Genomic DNA, 17,075 nt, shown 5'->3' with positions numbered 1-17,075 from the left:
CCTAGCCGATCCAATCTTTCCCCATAGCTGCAACTTTCAAGGCCTGGCAACATTCTTGTAAATCTAATCCCTCTTCAAATAAATACATTTTTAGAAGCAAGGAAACAAATTTTTAAAGTATTATTGGGGTAAAATTTACGTTTTTTTAAACTGGAAAAGGCATTATTAGTGTCCGTGTGAAAGCAAGTGACGAAGATAGATAGCAACAGAAAATGACATGTTTTAGCTTTTGTTTTGTGTTCTTTAAATTGAACAAGTGTATTAAGCTAAGAGCAAGTGAGAGACTCAGGTTATAACATAGGAACAGGCCCTCAAGCTGCTCTGCAATTCAATGAGATCATGGCTAATCTGTGACCTAACCCCATATACCCACCATTGCCCCATATCCCTTAATACCTTTGGTTAACAAAATCTATCAATCTCAGATTCAAAATTAACGAAGAATCCAGCACCAATTGCCATTTACAGAAGAGAGTTCCAAATGTCTACCCTGTGTGAAGAAGTGTTTTCTAATTTCACACCTGAAAGAATTAGCTTTAATTTTTAGACTATGCCCCCCTGGTCCTAGACTCCCCAACCAGTCTCTGTCTATCCTATTTGTTCCCCTTAATATCTTGAAAACTTCGATCAAATCACCCTTTAAGCTTCTAAATTCCAGAGACTACATCACTAGTTTGTGTAATAACTTCTTGTAATTTAACCTTTGGAGTCCAGGTATCATTCTGATAAATCTATGCTGCACTCCCTCCAAGGCCAATATATCCTTCTTAAGGTGTGATGCCCAGAACTGCTCACAGTGCTCCAGCTGTGGTCTAACTAGGACTTTGTATAGCTAAAGCATGACTTAAACCTCTTTGTATTCAAGTCATCTGGATATAATGACCAGCATTCCAATAGCCTTTTTAATTATTTTCTGTGTCTGTTCATGACATTTTAATGATCTGTGTATCTGGGCCCCCAAGTCTCTTTGGGCCTCCACTGTCTCTAGAGAGAAAGAGAGAGAAAAAGGTGAGAGTGTTTTTTTTTTATCATTTAATGTTCCTTCAACTTTCAAAAAGGATCAGTGAATTTTGAAGCCAACTGATTATTTTACCTATGTTTGGTTGACAGGAAAGGTCAATGCTAATGACCGAGTCCAACTTGTTATGCCTATGAGAGAGACGACAGGAGAGATAACAAGAGAAAGGCAGATTTTTCCTTCATTCCAATTTGATTTACTTGTTTTAAAGTTAAATTTTAAAAACGAACAAAATTTCTTGAGGGAAAATGATAGGAAGGGAGGATGCCATTGGGAAGGAAGTAAGGAAACTGCTAGAGCGTAAGGGTGCTTCAGACCTTTCAGTACTGATCCTTGGGAGGAGCAGTGGGGAGCAGAGACATTAGCCAGTGGTTTACACTCTCCCCCGTGGCATGTTTGGAGGTGGGGATGGCATTTAATCGGGTGGGATGGTAGCAGGTGGGGACCCTGCCACCTTCCCTCCTCCACCCCGATTTAAGTCCGTGGCGGGAAGGTCCATGGACGACCCTTGAGTGGGAAATTAATGCGCAGTTAAGGGCTTCTTCCTGCCGCTGCTGGTATTAACACAGCGGCAGGTCTGTCACTAATCGGGGAAGATGACATGCAAACCTGTGCAGGTTGCTTGCTGGCTCCCGGGGGGGGGGAGGGTCCCGCGTTCAAAGGCACTCAGTGTCTGATCGAGTGACCCGGCATCAGGAAAGGGGGGGTGTGGCCCACTGAGAGCCAATCCCTGTATTTCCCACAGTAGCCACCGCCTCCCCTGCGGTGCTGTTGAGCAAAAGAGCTGCTGGCCTCTAATTGGCTGGCAGCTCTCAGCGGAAGAGACTTCCGCCGCTGAGGTCTAGATCCCAGGGAAGGCCCGCCAGTGTCCTGTTAGTTGCCTGATCGGCTCGTAATGCAGTGGGCCTTGCCAGCAGGAGGAAACATGGGTCTCTCACCGGCTTTTCAGCCAGCGACCGAGACCCCCGTTGCATCCATGAAATTCCCCCCATTGGGTCAAGGGTTAAGGGTGAGGTAAGTACGATTAGATTGAGGGGCAAGGAAAGATTGAGGGGTTGAAAGGGGGAAGGAGGTAATAGGAGGGGAATGGGTAATAGGAAGATGAAAGGGTAGGGTCTCTGTGGGAATGAGGAGGTGATGGGAGCATGAGCAGTTAGGAGAGTGGTGGACTGGGAGCTACTATGGGCCAGATTTTCCCTGAATCCCCACCCAAATGCAGTCTGCACCCATCATGAGTCTAACTCCACTATACCATGCCACACCACCCACCACTGTACAACACCACACAACCCACACCACACCATCTACACACCACTATAAGGGACCCTCCATTCCCAACCTAGCCATGCTGCAGTAGAGTCACTGCTGTTGGCTTTGGTGACCCTAGACTGGACAAGAAAAAATCTCTATTCTTAACCGTTATTTGACGAACTCCACCGGAGGATGTGCAGGGCCATCAGTGCAGAATCAGGCCCAGCTGCAATCCCCACTGTCGGTAGAATTGCCTTCAAATGCCCACTGTCAAAGCCTAAACATGAAGCCTATCTGCTTGGGTAAGATGTCAGTGGATATGAAGCTTCACCCTCCATGAGAGTCAGTTCCTGTAAGAGTGGAGGGGAGAAAATCAGAGGAAACATCAGCACTGTTAGGACAGGCTCAGATGCAAATTCATCTCAAATGGTGGCACAAGATGGGCAGCACCATAAAGTACCCTGCATTATCCTGCAGGCAGGTACATTGTCCCTGCTGCTGTGGCTCAATGGGTAACACTCTTGCCTGATTCAAAAGATTATAGGTTCAGGACCCACTCCAGGAAATTGAGTACAAAATTTAGGCTGACACTCCCAGTGCAGTACTGAGGGAGTGTTGCACTGTTGGAGGTGTGTCTTTCAGATGAGATATTAAACCAAGGCCACAACTGCTCTCTCAGGTAGAAGTAAAAGTTCCCTTGGCACAATAGCGAAGAAGAGCAAGGGAGTTCTTCCCAGTGCCCTAGCCAACATTTATCCATCAACAAGCATCATTAAAACAAATTAGCTGGCCACTATCATGATGCTGTTTGTGGGACCTTGTGTGCAAATTGGCTGCCGCATTTCCTACATTACAACAATGGTGACATTTCATAAGTACTTCATTGGCTGTAAAGTGTTTTGGGATGTCCTGAGGTTGTAAAAGGTGCTTTATAAATGCCAATCTTTTGCTTTACATCAAGCGGGTTGAAGAGGTACCTGCTTATAGGTGAGGAATGGAGTCTAAGTCCCCAAGGAAATGTTATGCCTTCCTTTGTATGAAAACAATGTGGCTCTGTCCTCTTACACAGGGATTTGAGGGGTGCTCTATTTGGCCTCGAAGAAGGGGGTCGGGACATTCGCTGGCCCCATGCCTATGTGGTGCCCTTCCACTGACTCCCCAAATTCCTTTGGGATCAGGGCTGGAGGGCACCAGTGAGTATGATCCGGCATAATTGGCCAGGATTGTGGCCTTCAGATTCCCGGGGCTAAGATCTCCTACAAAATACAAAGAAGCTCAGAACACAGTTGTTTCACAATGGATGTGACATCACGCTCTTGAAAATGCCTATTTCCAATAAGACAAAAACCCCATTGGCACAGTTACAATATATGACGCTGTTCTCATCCGTTTATGTTGAACTGATCTTTTGGCAAAGAATAGCGATGAAGTAATTATAAACTGGACTAGTCTTCAAGCTTGTCTTGCATTCACAATATAACGTGAGATGCATTGTAACTTCTAGCCGATTTGATTTTGTTCGATGTCCCTTTTAGTTGTGCTCCTGGATTTTTGGCTAAAATGACACATGATAAAGTAGGTCAAGTAAGTCCAACCAGTCGCCCTGAGACCTTGCAATTGATCCTTGAAACCCAGATATAATCAGTTCTAATTGCTCTCATATCTCTTATTTGTTGGCTTCTGCTGTTTCAATTTTCTAGACCTGGAGGTTTTGGAAAGTGATATTCTTAGGATTGTTGTTTCATTGGTGGGTAAATCATTACCAGAAACACTGAGATCAGTCAGTATCAGCAACTTCAGGTATATGAGCTTCGAAGATCCTTGAGATCATTCTGACCCTGCTGATGTTTGCAGGACCACTGGGAAGGAAGCCTCATATGTACCAAGCAAGTGTTCGATGTTTGCCAGACATTGGGGTTGGAGGCAGGGTGGATTGTCAAATAAAAAAGTCCTCTTGTTCAGGGATCCAAACTACTTCCCTGACTTCGACCCCAGTGGCAGTGCCCACCTTTTGCCTATCTGGAGGCTGGACTCACTCGGCACAGATACACTGGGTCCTGACTGAGCCAGGCAAGCAAGTAGGTCCCTGTGTAGGGAGACTCCATCCCTGGTTTTTCCCCCATAACAACAACTGCCTTATAAAAGAAAGAAAGACTGGCATTTATATGGTGCCTTTTCACAACCTCAGAATGTCCCAAAGTGATTTCCAGCAAATTAAATAATTTGTTGAAGTGTTGTCACTGTTGTAATGTACATGGCAGCCAAATTGTACACAGAAAGCTTCCACAAAGAGCAATGAAATAAATGACCAGATAATCTGTTTAATAATGTTGGACAAGGGATAAATGTTGGCCAGAACTTCTCTGTTCTTGTTGGAATTTTTCACATCCATCTAAGAGGGCAGACAGGGCCTTCATTTAACATCTCATAGGGGCGGCACAGTGGCGCAGTGGTTAGCACTGCAGCCTCACAGCTGCAGGGACCCGGGTTCAATTCTGGGTACTGCCTGTGTGGAGTTTGCAAGTTCTCCCTGTGTCTGTGTGGGTTTTCTCCGGGTGCTCCGGTTTCCTCCCACAAGCCAAAAGACTTGCAGGTTGGTAGGTAAATTGGCCATTATAAATTGTCACTAGTATAGGTAGGTGGTAGGGAAATATAGGGACAGGTGGGGATGTTTGGTAGGAATATGGGATTAGTGTAGGATTAGTATAAATGGGTGGTTGACGGTCGGCACAGACTCGGTGGGCCGAAGGGCCTGTTTCAGTGCTGTATCTCTAATCTCTAATCTAATCTAATAGCATCTCAGGCTGTGCAGCAGATTACTGCATTGGGAGTATCAGCTTAGCACTCAACTCTCTAGAGTGGATCTTGAGCCCATGCCCTTCTGACTTAGAGGTAAGAGTACTACCCACTGAGCTACTGCTGAGTGAAGTAATGAAATAACTTCATGAAGCTTTATCATTAATTGAGGCTAATTAATCCATTCTTTCATCCTGTCATGTACACAAAGGCTACCTCTATGAGGTGGCATTGTTTAATCAGCCTTGACTGCCTTTTTGCAAATTGTGCCAGATATTTGGTATAATGTGCCAGTTAGATGTGTCAGCTGTGGCTCAGTTGGTAGCACTCTAGATTTTTTTTGCGTCACAATGTTCTGGGTTCAAGTCCCACTCCAGGGCTTGAGCACAAATGTCAAGGCTGGCACTCCAGTGCTGTACTGAGGGAGTGCTGCACTGACAGAGGTGCTGTTTATCAAATGACTGAGGTTCCACCTACTTGCTCGGGTAGATGTAAAAGATTCCATGGCACTATTTCAAAGAAGAGCAGTGGGGTTCTCCCCAGTGTCCTGGGCAATATCTATCCCTCAATCAACATCACTAAAACAGATGATTTGGTCAATATCACATTGCTGTTTGGGGGAGCTTGCTGTGTGCAAATTGGCTGCCATGTTTCCTGCATTACAACAGTGACTCCATTTCAAAAAGTACTTTGTTGGTTGTAAAGTGTTTTGAGACATCTGGTGGTTGTGAAAAGCGTTATATAAATGCAAGTTTTTTGTTTACAATGTCAGAGGACAATTACAAAAGCCACTGTTACATTTTAATGGAGATTTAGTGATTGCGACAGAAGTGGTCTTTTTGTTGAGACCTAAATCTGATATTGCAATATGCTACTGACCAATAATCTGAATGATCATTTTCGGCTAAGAAGAATAGTGCAAAAACTAATAAAGTACAGCGGGACATAGCTCTTGCCAAATCTCTTCCTTCCCATGGACTTGTCATTGTGTGCAGTTCCAAAGGCAGCAGCTGTCCTTTGGTATTTCATCCTTATTCAAGTATGCTCAGTCTCATCCATATATTTGACCATATGGGACATGCCCATTCAATGTCCACGTACATACATTTCCCAACTGGGTCAATGTTTAATGATCTGAATCAGGAACATTGGCATATTGTATTTCCCCCTTAACCCAGAGGTCACTGAGCCCCTTTGTGGGCATCCTACACCAACACCTAGCTGAAAGTGACTAACTCAGCACGCACTGAAATCAAACCTTGGGATTTTCCCTGGATGAACTCTTGTCATGCATTGATGGAATGCAAGTTTATTTATCTTTTTAAAAGCACAATAGTTAGTACTTATGGATTTCAACAGAACTGGAAAAGCTGTTGATATACAGAATCCTGAAGAATGAATCGACATTGCATACCCAGAATTTCACTTTACCCTGGATATACTCAAACCTGCAGAAAGCCGATCAGCTATAGCATTACATTGAGACTTAATTGCCAGGAATTTGTATAGGTTATGAATGTATACAGAGGGATATATCTAGTCTGATTCCCTAATCAGGCCCTGCTGATCCCTTACGAGCACATGGCATCTTAATGAGACGACACTGTGGTTTGAAAAATGCTGCAGTCCGTTTTCATTTAGCTCTCTATATCACAGCCCAGAATGAATGAAATTTACCATCCAGAGTCAGTTACCTACTTCAGCATCTGGGCTGGAGATATTAGAGAAGAAAAAAATCAGATAATGTCAATTTGATTTCAAAACAAAAGAAAAATCTCACTAAATTAGATTGAGTGATAGCTTCAGTGATACTGCGCCTGTTGTTTGGATGACATGCATTAAACATATATCACAGTTTTTTTTTAAATTTGCTCATGGGATGTGGGTGTTGCTGGCTAGGCCAACATTTATTGCCCATGAACTGAGTGCCTCGCTCAGCTCTTTAAGAGTCCACCACATTGTTGTGGATCTGGAGTCATGAGTAGGCCAGACCAGGTCACGACATTGGTGAACCAGATGGGGTTTGGCAATGGTTTCATGGTCACCATTAGACTAGCTTTTTAATTCCAGACTTATTAATTGAATTCAAATTTCACATCTGCTATGGTGGGATTCAAATCATATCCCCAGAGTGCTACCCTGGGCCACTTGATTACTAGTTCAGTGACATTACCTGTATACCACCACCTCCTCCTTCACACTTGGTAAAACTGGATGACTTTGCATGTGAAAGGCTGTCAACTCTGGTTGACTGTATTCCAGAAGTTTCAACACATGACTTTCTGCCTCCAACCACCCCAACCCCAGTCTCCCGCCATTGGTTGCCCAGCATGACCAACCTTTCGATGTTCCCCCTTCCTACAGCCAATGGCAACCAGGCTCTTAATCACCCACTCGGATGATTGATGACTGCCAGTCATACAGCCCTTTTTCTTCCTGTCTCCAATATTTTTGTAACTAAGACATGTGCAAAGAAAATGAAATAAATCAAATTTGAGCATGCTCTTATGCTTTCTCTCCCTGGGTTTGCTTGCAGCAGTGTCATGGAGACGAATCTTCAATTCCTGGAGACTCCAGGTCAATCCTGGAGGTTTGGCACTCCTTGTGAGTAGGTTAGGGTGAGGCCTGTGTGGGGCATAAACACCTGCATGGACCATTTGGACTGAATGGCCTATTTCTGTGCTGTAAATTCACTGTAATTATATGTAAAACCTCCCTGAACCACCGGAATATGGTGCTTTTATTGAGTAAAGGTAAAAAAATGTTACTTGTAATTCCAATCACAGATTAACAAACTTACTTGAAGTTCACCATAACAGCTAAGGAAGTTAAGTTGAGGAAGAATGTGCAGGGCTACGGGGAGAAGGCGGGGGAATGGCACTAAGTGAATTGCTCTTTCGGAGAGCTGGTGCAGACATGATGGGTTGAATGGCCTCTTTCTGCACTGTAACAATTCTGTGATTCTGTTTGAAAATCTACAGCAAACCTCACAAAATGAATTGCAAACGTGTTCGCAGCCATGTTGAATGCATTTTATATATTGGTGATAACATTTCAAAGTCAGAACTGGTGAATGATCCTGAAAAGATACAATTAATAAGGATCCTGTGTGGCATGAGTTTGTTGCCTCTCAGCCATGTTCCCAGTGACTAAAGCAAAAGTTGGCAGAAAATTTACAATCTCATCCTGAGATGTCATCAAGATACCTGGGGCTGCATTCTTCTCTTCTTGACATGGCCTCAGCCTGCTACTGTGAACCTGCTGTAACCCTGAACTTTTTTTTGGGATGGGGCTAATTTGACATGCAGAATGAGCACCCTGCCACCCAGAGGGACCAGCGCCCCCAATCCAAATCAAACCCCTGCCACCCAGATGGACACCCCCTTCTACCGAGACAGATCCCTCTGGTACATAAATGGCTACCAAAGAGACATCCAAAAACATCAAGGGGCTTTAGGAGACCCAAAAAGTATGACCATATTTTATTCAGGCCTTGAACATGACTGAGACCTAATATGGTTAGTATTAGGGACCATATGGAGATAGGGGTGACTGTTTTTAGGCTCTCTTCATCCCTGCGCCGACATCGGGAGTTTACTGCCACTAACTCAGGGACTATCGGCACATTTATCATCCCTGTGGTTGTTGGAGACAAGACAGTGATAATAGAGAGAATAACGACAGAGAAATGGGATGGCTTAAAAGACTCCACTTCCCCACTGCCTTTACACATGATGGGTGAGGAAGAGAGGACTGGAGGGTTGGGAGGGAGGGAAATTGAGTTCGGGGTGGATGGCAACATGAGGAATCACTGTCCAATTTCCCAGAATTCAGGTAGACAGCAGAAAAAAAAAGCTATCCCCTGGTGTGGGAAATGAAACATTTCAGATGTGCATTTCGACAATATTTCTGAAGTTGAAGCATATCATCGGGCAGAGTAGAAGGAATCTCTCATATAATATAATATATAATAAAAACAAGAAATGCTGGAACCACTCAGCATCTGTGGAAAGAGAAGCAGAGTTAACGTTTCGGGTCAGTGACCCTTCATTGGAACGAATCTCTCTCTGCGTCTAGCCCGTGCCATCCTCTACCTTAATGTGCTTGAAGTAATTCTGAGCACAAAAAGTGGGAGCATATTCTATTCCTCAGTGCTTATTGCTTTAATGTGCATAAAAGCCAGAAAGCTCCATATATAGACTCTATGGAATATGAACGGATGACACTAAGTATTCAGATGGAATTATCATTTTGTTCAATTCCTCCCATCTAAATTATATCTTTTTTTTTAAATCAATGGAATGGAAATAAAAATTTCTATCTCATGTAATAATTAGAGAATACAATACTTTTAAATATTACATTAGTCAGCCACTTCTGCTTAAATACTTAAGCTATTTGTTCCCATCCTATTGTTTCCATATCTTTTGGATGAATTCCATTGGGGAGTACAAGACTGGTATGTTACAGGTATTTAAAGCTCTGGTTAGACCCCATTTAACACACTGCACCTCAGGAAGGATATAATGACTTTGGAGAGGGCGCAGCACAGATTCACCAAAATGATACTGGAGCTAAAAAGGGTTAAGTTCTGAAGACATCTGGCATGGACCAGGATTGTATTCCCTGAAGTGTAGAATTGAGGCGTTTACAATGATTAAAGCAATTGACAGGGAGAGAAACTCCTGCTTTGGTGGGTGAGTCCAGAACAAGGAGGCATAACCTTAAAATTAGAACCAGGCTGTTCAGGGGTGATGTCAGGAAACACTTCTTAAAACCAAGGGTGGTGGAAATCTGGAACAGTCTCCAGAAAAAAAATGAAAATTTCAAAATTGAGGTTGATAGAGTTTTGTTAAGCAAAGGTTATTAAGGGTTATGGAACCAAGATGGGTAGATGGAGTTAAGTTACAGATCAGCCATGATCTAATTGAATGGCAGAATAGGCTCGAGGGGCTGAAAGGCCTACTGCTGTTCCAAGTTCCTTTAATAGTTCTGTCAGTTCTTATGGGTCTGGGCTGCAGCTGTTTGACTTTGACAGCTGCACAACCACATGACTGCTGCAATGTGTCAAACTATTCGAGGCCAGAATGCTGCTGTCGCTCCGGAATGTGTGGCATATGGCCAGAACGATAATGCATGTACAGCAGGTGTCCACGTTGCCAGCAAGGAGGATTGCCTGGTCATTGAAGAACCCCACTCTCATTAAATACCAAGAAGATACATGACAATGAGGAGAGGCTGATTTAAAATACCCCATTGAGCAACTTCAGATCAGAGACTTTGAGCAAAGTAAACAGTAGCACTCTCGCCTCTGTGTTAGAAAGCTGTCAGGTCAAATTTGACACCAGAAACTTAATCATATAATCTAGGCTGACACTCAGTGCAGTACTGAGTGCTGTCTTTCACCTAAGATGTTAAACTGAGGCTTCATCTACCTTCTCAGGTGGGTCTAAAAGATCCCATTTTGAAGAAGAGCAGGGGAGTGCTCCCCAGTGTTCTGAACAATATTTATCCTTCAGCCAACATCTAAAAACAGATTATCTGGTCATTTTATGTCATAGAGTCATATAGTTATACAGCACAGAAACAGGCTCTTTGGCCCAACACATCTTCACCAACCATCAAGCACCCATCTAATCTAATCCCATTTTCTCACATTTGGCCTGTAGCCTTGTATGCTATAGCATTTCACGTGCTCACCTAAATACTTCTTAAATGTTGTGAGGGTTCCTGCCTCTACCACCCCTTCAGGCAGTGCGTTCCAGATTCCAACCACTCTCTGGGTGAAATAATTTTTCCTCAACTCCCCTCTAAACCTCCTGCTCTTTACCTCAAATCTATGCCCCCTGGTTATTGACACCTCTGCTAAGGGAAAAAAGTTTCTTCCTATCTATCCTATCAATGCCCCTCACAATTTTGTATACCTCAATCAGGTCCCCCCTCAGCCTTCCCTGCTCTAAGGGAAACAACCCAAGCCTATCCAGTCTCTGTTCATAGCTGAAATGCTGCAGCCCAGGCAAAATCCTGGTGAATCTCCTCTGCACTCTCTCCAGTGCAATCACATCCTTCCTATGATGTGGTGATCAGAACTGTACACAGTACTCCAGCTGTGGCCTAACCAGAGTTTTATTCAGCTCCATCATAACCTCTCTGCTCTTATATTCTATGCCTTGGCTAATAAAGGCAAGTGTCCCATATGCCTTCCTAACCACCTTATCTACCTGAGCTGCTGCCTTCAGTGATCTATGGACAAGTACACCAAGGTCCCTCTGACCCTCTGGACTTCCTAGAGTTCTACCATCCATTGTATATTCCCTTGCCTTGTTGGTCCTCCCAAAATGCATCACCTCACACTTTGTAGAAATCACTCTAATGAATATGGGCGGCACAGTGGCGCAGTGGTTAGCACCGCAGCCTCACAGCTCCAGCCACCCGGGTTCAATTCTGGGTACTGCCTGTGTGGAGTTTGCAAGTTCTCCCTGTGTCTGCATGGGTTTTCTCCTGGTGCTCCGGTTTCCTCCCACAAGCCAAAAGACTTGTTGGTAGGTAAATTGGCCATTATAAATTGCCCCTAGTATAGGTAGGTGGTAGGGAAATATAGGGACAGGTGGGGATGTGGTAGGAATATGGGATTAGTGTAGGATTAGTATAAATGGGTGGTTGATGGTCGGCACAGACTCGGTGGGCCGAAGGGCCTGTTTCAGTGCTGTATCTCTAAACTAAACTAAAAAATACCAATTAGCTTATGATGGGCCAGGCGTTTCTCAGTAATGTTTCACAGAGTGCAAATTTTGGATTATCGTAGAATCTGAAGTCTGCAATAGGTCTCTTGATCTTCAAGCTGGACAAAACACTAATTCTGGAGACTAATTGTGAGGTAAGGTGATGCTTCAATGGTTATTGTGGCTGAAAAGGTGTTCCTTTTTAGGAATGACAGCATTGATTGATTTGTTTTATTCCTGCATGCTCCCACTTTCATTTCCGTGTGTGCTTGCAAATGTTCAAGATCCATTATTTTCCAAACTCAATTCTAGCTTTCTGCTGAGTCAAGTTCTGAAAGTCCAGCTGCTTTTCCTGTTGCCGTGTCCACTCTGTCTAATTGGATATCAGTAATATCTACTACCTCAGCACCGTTATATTGGACTTGGGCTGAGCTGTCTGATTCCCCTTTGAAGTGCTGTATCCATCTCTTGTTTGTCTTGCAGTGCTTTTCAGTAGAGAATCATCCTTGGCTTTTAAGCAGTGAGTCTTCAGCTTTGAAGGATCCCTCTAATGTTTCACATCACATCCTCCTGCAGTACTTCTAGCTGACACAATCCATAGTTAAGGAAGGATATACTTGCATTGGAGCCAAAGATTCACTAGATTGGTCCCAGGAACGAGGGGGTTGTCCTATGATGAGAGGCTGAGTAAATTGGGATTATATTCTTTGGAGTTTAGAAGAATGAAAACATATTGAAACATATAAGATTCTGAAGGGGCTGGATAGGGTAGACACAGATAGATTCATTCCACTGGTTGGGGAATCCAAAACAGTCTCAGGATAAGGGGTCAATCATTTAGGACTGAGCTCAGAAGAAATTACATCATTGAGAGGATTCTGAATCTTTAGAATTCTATATCCAAGAGAGTTGCAAATGCTCCAACATTGAATACATTTAAGGCTGGGGTAGACAGGTTTTTGGTCTCTCAGGGAATCAAGGGATATGGGGAGCGGGCAGGAAAGTAGAGTTGAAGCCCAATGATCAGCCATGGTCGTACTGAATGGCCGAGCAGGCTCAATGAGGCGTATTGTCCATTCCCATTCCTGTTTCTTGTGTTCACGTGTCCTTGTGTTGGGTAATCATATCATTATTCAATCCACTAGTATTGAAAAAGAGTAAAAGGCCAAATTGCATCCAAATACCATTACAATCAAATGTGATTGCAATCTGTGAAGAATATGATTGTAACAAATTTCCAGCCAATTTTTCTTACTATGGTATGTTGTTAATCAGAACTGTATGTAAGGCTGTAAAGTGTATTGATTTAAGCTCAAGTATTATATGCAAGCTCAACATCAGTTAAAGATGCTCTTTGTTGCGTTTAATTATTGGTTACTGTCAGCTTTGACTGCTTGAGATCACAGAGCACAAAACTGTCAATAATTCATCCCCAATTGGCAGTCTGACATTGTAATTTAGTATAGTGGTGACTTCACCTTTAAGAAACTGTATCTTTAAGATGCAAGGTCACTGATGCAACTGATGAAATCATCATACATATATAAGGAGAAGACACCATTTTGTGAGAGAGACTCAATACATGGCTTACAAAGAGCGCACACACCAGTGAGGAAAAGACCTAGGTTTGCGATCATCTTTTCTTTTCTTTTTCTTTTTGGGCCTCCTTATCTCGAGAGACAATGGATACGCGCCTGGAGGTGGTCAGTGGTTTGTGAAGCAGCGCCTGGAGTGGCTATAAAGGCCAATTCTGGAGTGACAGGCTCTTCCACAGGTGCTGCAGAGAAATTTGTTTGTTGGGGCTGTTGCACAGTTGGCTCTCCCCTTGCGCCTCTGTCTTTTTTCCTGCCAACTACTAAGTCTCTTCGACTCGCCACAATTTAGCCCTGTCTTTATGGCTGCCCGCCAGCTCTGGCGAATGCTGGCAACTGACTCCCACGACTTGTGATCAATGTCACATTGCGATCATGCAATGTAGATAAGTAAGACAATGAATAGTGTTTGTGTTGAATCTGAATGTAAAGCCTGTGGTTATCATTTAATGAAGACTTAAGAACATAACACAACACTACAGGCATCAATGATGCTGTAGGGACTGGCATGGGGAATATAAATGTTGCACCCATAAAGTAAAGGATTGTTTTCTCATCTTAGGGTTAAGATGCCTTGTTGGGATGGTGTATAGTGAGAAATAGTGCTAAATGCTCATGTGAGATTTAAGCATGTTGCTTGTGGGGTCAGGGCAGCACTAGCAAGAAGAATTATGACATTCCTGACCTTGATGACTATGGGACCTCGGATCAGGAGTAGGCCGTTCAGTCCCTTGAGCCATTTCCACCATTCAGTTAGATCATGGATGATCTGTATCTAAACTCTATCAACCTTCCTTGGACCCATAATACATAATACCCCAGCCAACAAAAACCTATCAATATCAGTTTTGCAATTTTCAAAATGTTAAGGGGTGAAAGTTTAGGATTTCCACTATCCTTTGTGTGAAGAAGCTTTTCCTGACATCCCTTAACAGCCTAGCTCTAATTTGTGGGTTATGACCACTTGTTCTGGACTCCCCATCAGAGGAAATAGTTTCTCTCTATCTCCCCCAGAAAACCCTTTAATCATCTTAAACAGCAAGTAGATCACCTCTTAATCTTCTATACTCAAGGGAAGACAAAGCTAGTCTGTGCAACATCTCCTTATAATTTAACCCTTTTAGCTCAGATATCATTCTGGTGAATTTGTGCTGTACCTCCTCTAAGGCCAATATATCCTTCCTGGGATATGGCGCCCAGAACTAAATGCAGTGCTCTAAATGCATCTAACCAGAGACTTGTCCATACCTTTGTTATCGCTAGACTTGACGATTCCAACTGCTCCTGCCTGACCTCCCATGTTCTATCTCTCATAAACTTGAGGTCATCCAAAACTCTGCTGCCTGTGTCCTAACTCACACCAAATCCCATTCACCTATCACAACTATGCTTGCTAACCTACATTAGCTCCTGGTTAAGCAACACCTCGTTTTTAAAATTCTCATTCTTATTTTCAAATTCCTCCATGGCCTCGCCCCTTCCTAGCTCTGTAATCAACTCCAGCCCCATAACCTTCCGAGAAGATTCAGTTACAGACTAGGTACATTCCAACAAGGACAAAAGGACCAAAAACAGGGATCCTTGGATGACGGAGATAGAGATTATGATGAAACAAAAAATGAGGGTGTATGATGCATGTCAGCTGAATTCGTCAAGTGAGAACCAGGCCAAAAACAATAAATTGAGAGGGGAGATGAAGAGGAAAATAAGACTGGAAAGAGAGAATATGAGAATAGAATGGCAGTTAACATAAAAGAGAACTCAAAAATCTTCTACCGGTGGGCAGTAAGAGGTAGAGTGGAGCCTATTAGGGGCAAAGAGGGTAATATATGCTTAGTGACACAGGGCAAGGCTAGAATACTTAATGAGTACTTTATATCAGTGTTTACTAAGAGGAATCTGACAAAATATCAGTAGCAGTAGAGAGAGTAGAGGCAATGGATAGGGTAAAAATTGCGAGGGAGGAGGTGGAAAGGCTGACTATGCTTAGGGAAGATAAGCCACCTGGTCCAGATGGCTTGCATCCCAGGTTGCTAAAAGGAGATAGTGGAAGGGCTTGCCATAATCTTCCAATCTTCCCTAGACATAGGGCAGGTTCCAAAGGATTGGAGAGTGGCAAATGTCACACCTTTATTCAAGAAAGGGTATCAAGACAGTCCAAACAATTACAGGCTGGTCAGTTTAACATCAGTGGTGGGTAAAGTTTTAGAAACAATAATCAGGAAAACAAATTACAGGCACTTGGAGAGGTTTGAGTGAATTAAGGATAGCCAGCTTGGATTTGTAAAAGGCAGATCATGCTTAACTAATGTAATTGAATTTTTTTGATGAAGTATGCAAGCTTACCTGACTGCCCTTGTTGCATTTCTAGGGAAAAAAACTTTTTTATTCATTCTTGGGACATGGGCATTATTGACAATACCTGAACTTATTATCTACTGCTAGTTGCCCTTGTGAAGGTGGTGGTGAGCTGCTGCAGTCCATATGGTGAAGGTACTCCCACATTGCTGTTAGGGAGGGAGTTCCAGGATTTTGACCCAGCAATGAAGAAACGGTGATATATGTCCAAATCAGATGGTGTGTGACTTGGAGGTGATGATATTTACGTGCACGTGCTGCCCTTGCCCTTCTATGTTTGGGAGTTGCTGCAGTGCATTGTGTAGAGAGTACACACTGCAGTCACGGTGCCAATGGTGGAGTTTGAGATGGTGCTTGGGCTGCTGATCAAGTGGACAGTATCGTCCTGGATGGTGTTGAGCTTCTTGAGTGTCGTTAAGTTGAGCTGTACTCATCCACACACTCCTGGCTTGTTCCTTGTAGGCAGTGGAGAGGCTTTTGGGAGCCAGGAGCACATCTGAATCAGTTGTGTACCTGAAGTCTTTCTGGGGAGATGGGGGTTTTGGTACAGTCTTAGCAGCAATGCCACGTAAATGGATGCAGACCTGCCAGTAAGCTGCCAGATAACAACAGACATAATTTCCCCGCCCCCGTCCCCACCCCCCACCTCAAATCTGTGGGAAAAGGAAGCATATTCTCTCTCACAAGACTCACCTGGATCGATTCCCCTTCCCTTCCCACTTGACTGGCTGGATTCAGCTTCTCCTCACCCTCTGACTTGAGCAGTTGGGATTATTCACTGCTCCCCCACCAGACTGAATGGGAACACTGCAGGCCGAGAGAAGAACTTCTTATGAGGATAGCAAAATACAAACAAATCGATTCGGGGTTTGTTAACAAAAAGAGATGCACTTAATTTTTAAAACCTTCGGATATTAAGTTAAAATAGCAGCACGGAAGGACTTAATATCACATCAATTATATCACATATTTGGAACCCTTTAAAGATATTTAGCAATATCAGTTTAGTCATTTGTACCAGCTAGGCATAGTTCATAAAGCAAATGAATTGTTCTTCAGTGCAAACAAGAAAATGATTATGCATGCCTTAGAGAATTCTATCAATGTTCTCTCTATTCAAGAGAATTACACACTGAGCATGTTTTAATGTATCGACAGTCTATTGATCAAGGAGAGGGCTGGCTTTTTTCTCACATTCAGTCAGGGAACGATTCAGCATTTCTGTGAATTTGCAAGTGCGATGGACCGATTATAGGGAGTGCTGCTGAGAGGGAGCCAGGAATTCTTAATTTGGGGCGGAAGGGAAGAAAGAGAATTTCCTAACGGAGTCAGGGAGGG

The sequence above is a fragment of the Heterodontus francisci genome, chromosome 4 (assembly GCF_036365525.1).
Source record: "Heterodontus francisci isolate sHetFra1 chromosome 4, sHetFra1.hap1, whole genome shotgun sequence".
In the NCBI taxonomy this organism is placed as follows: Eukaryota; Metazoa; Chordata; class Chondrichthyes; order Heterodontiformes; family Heterodontidae; genus Heterodontus; species Heterodontus francisci.
Note: the sequence above shows the minus strand (reverse complement) of the source record.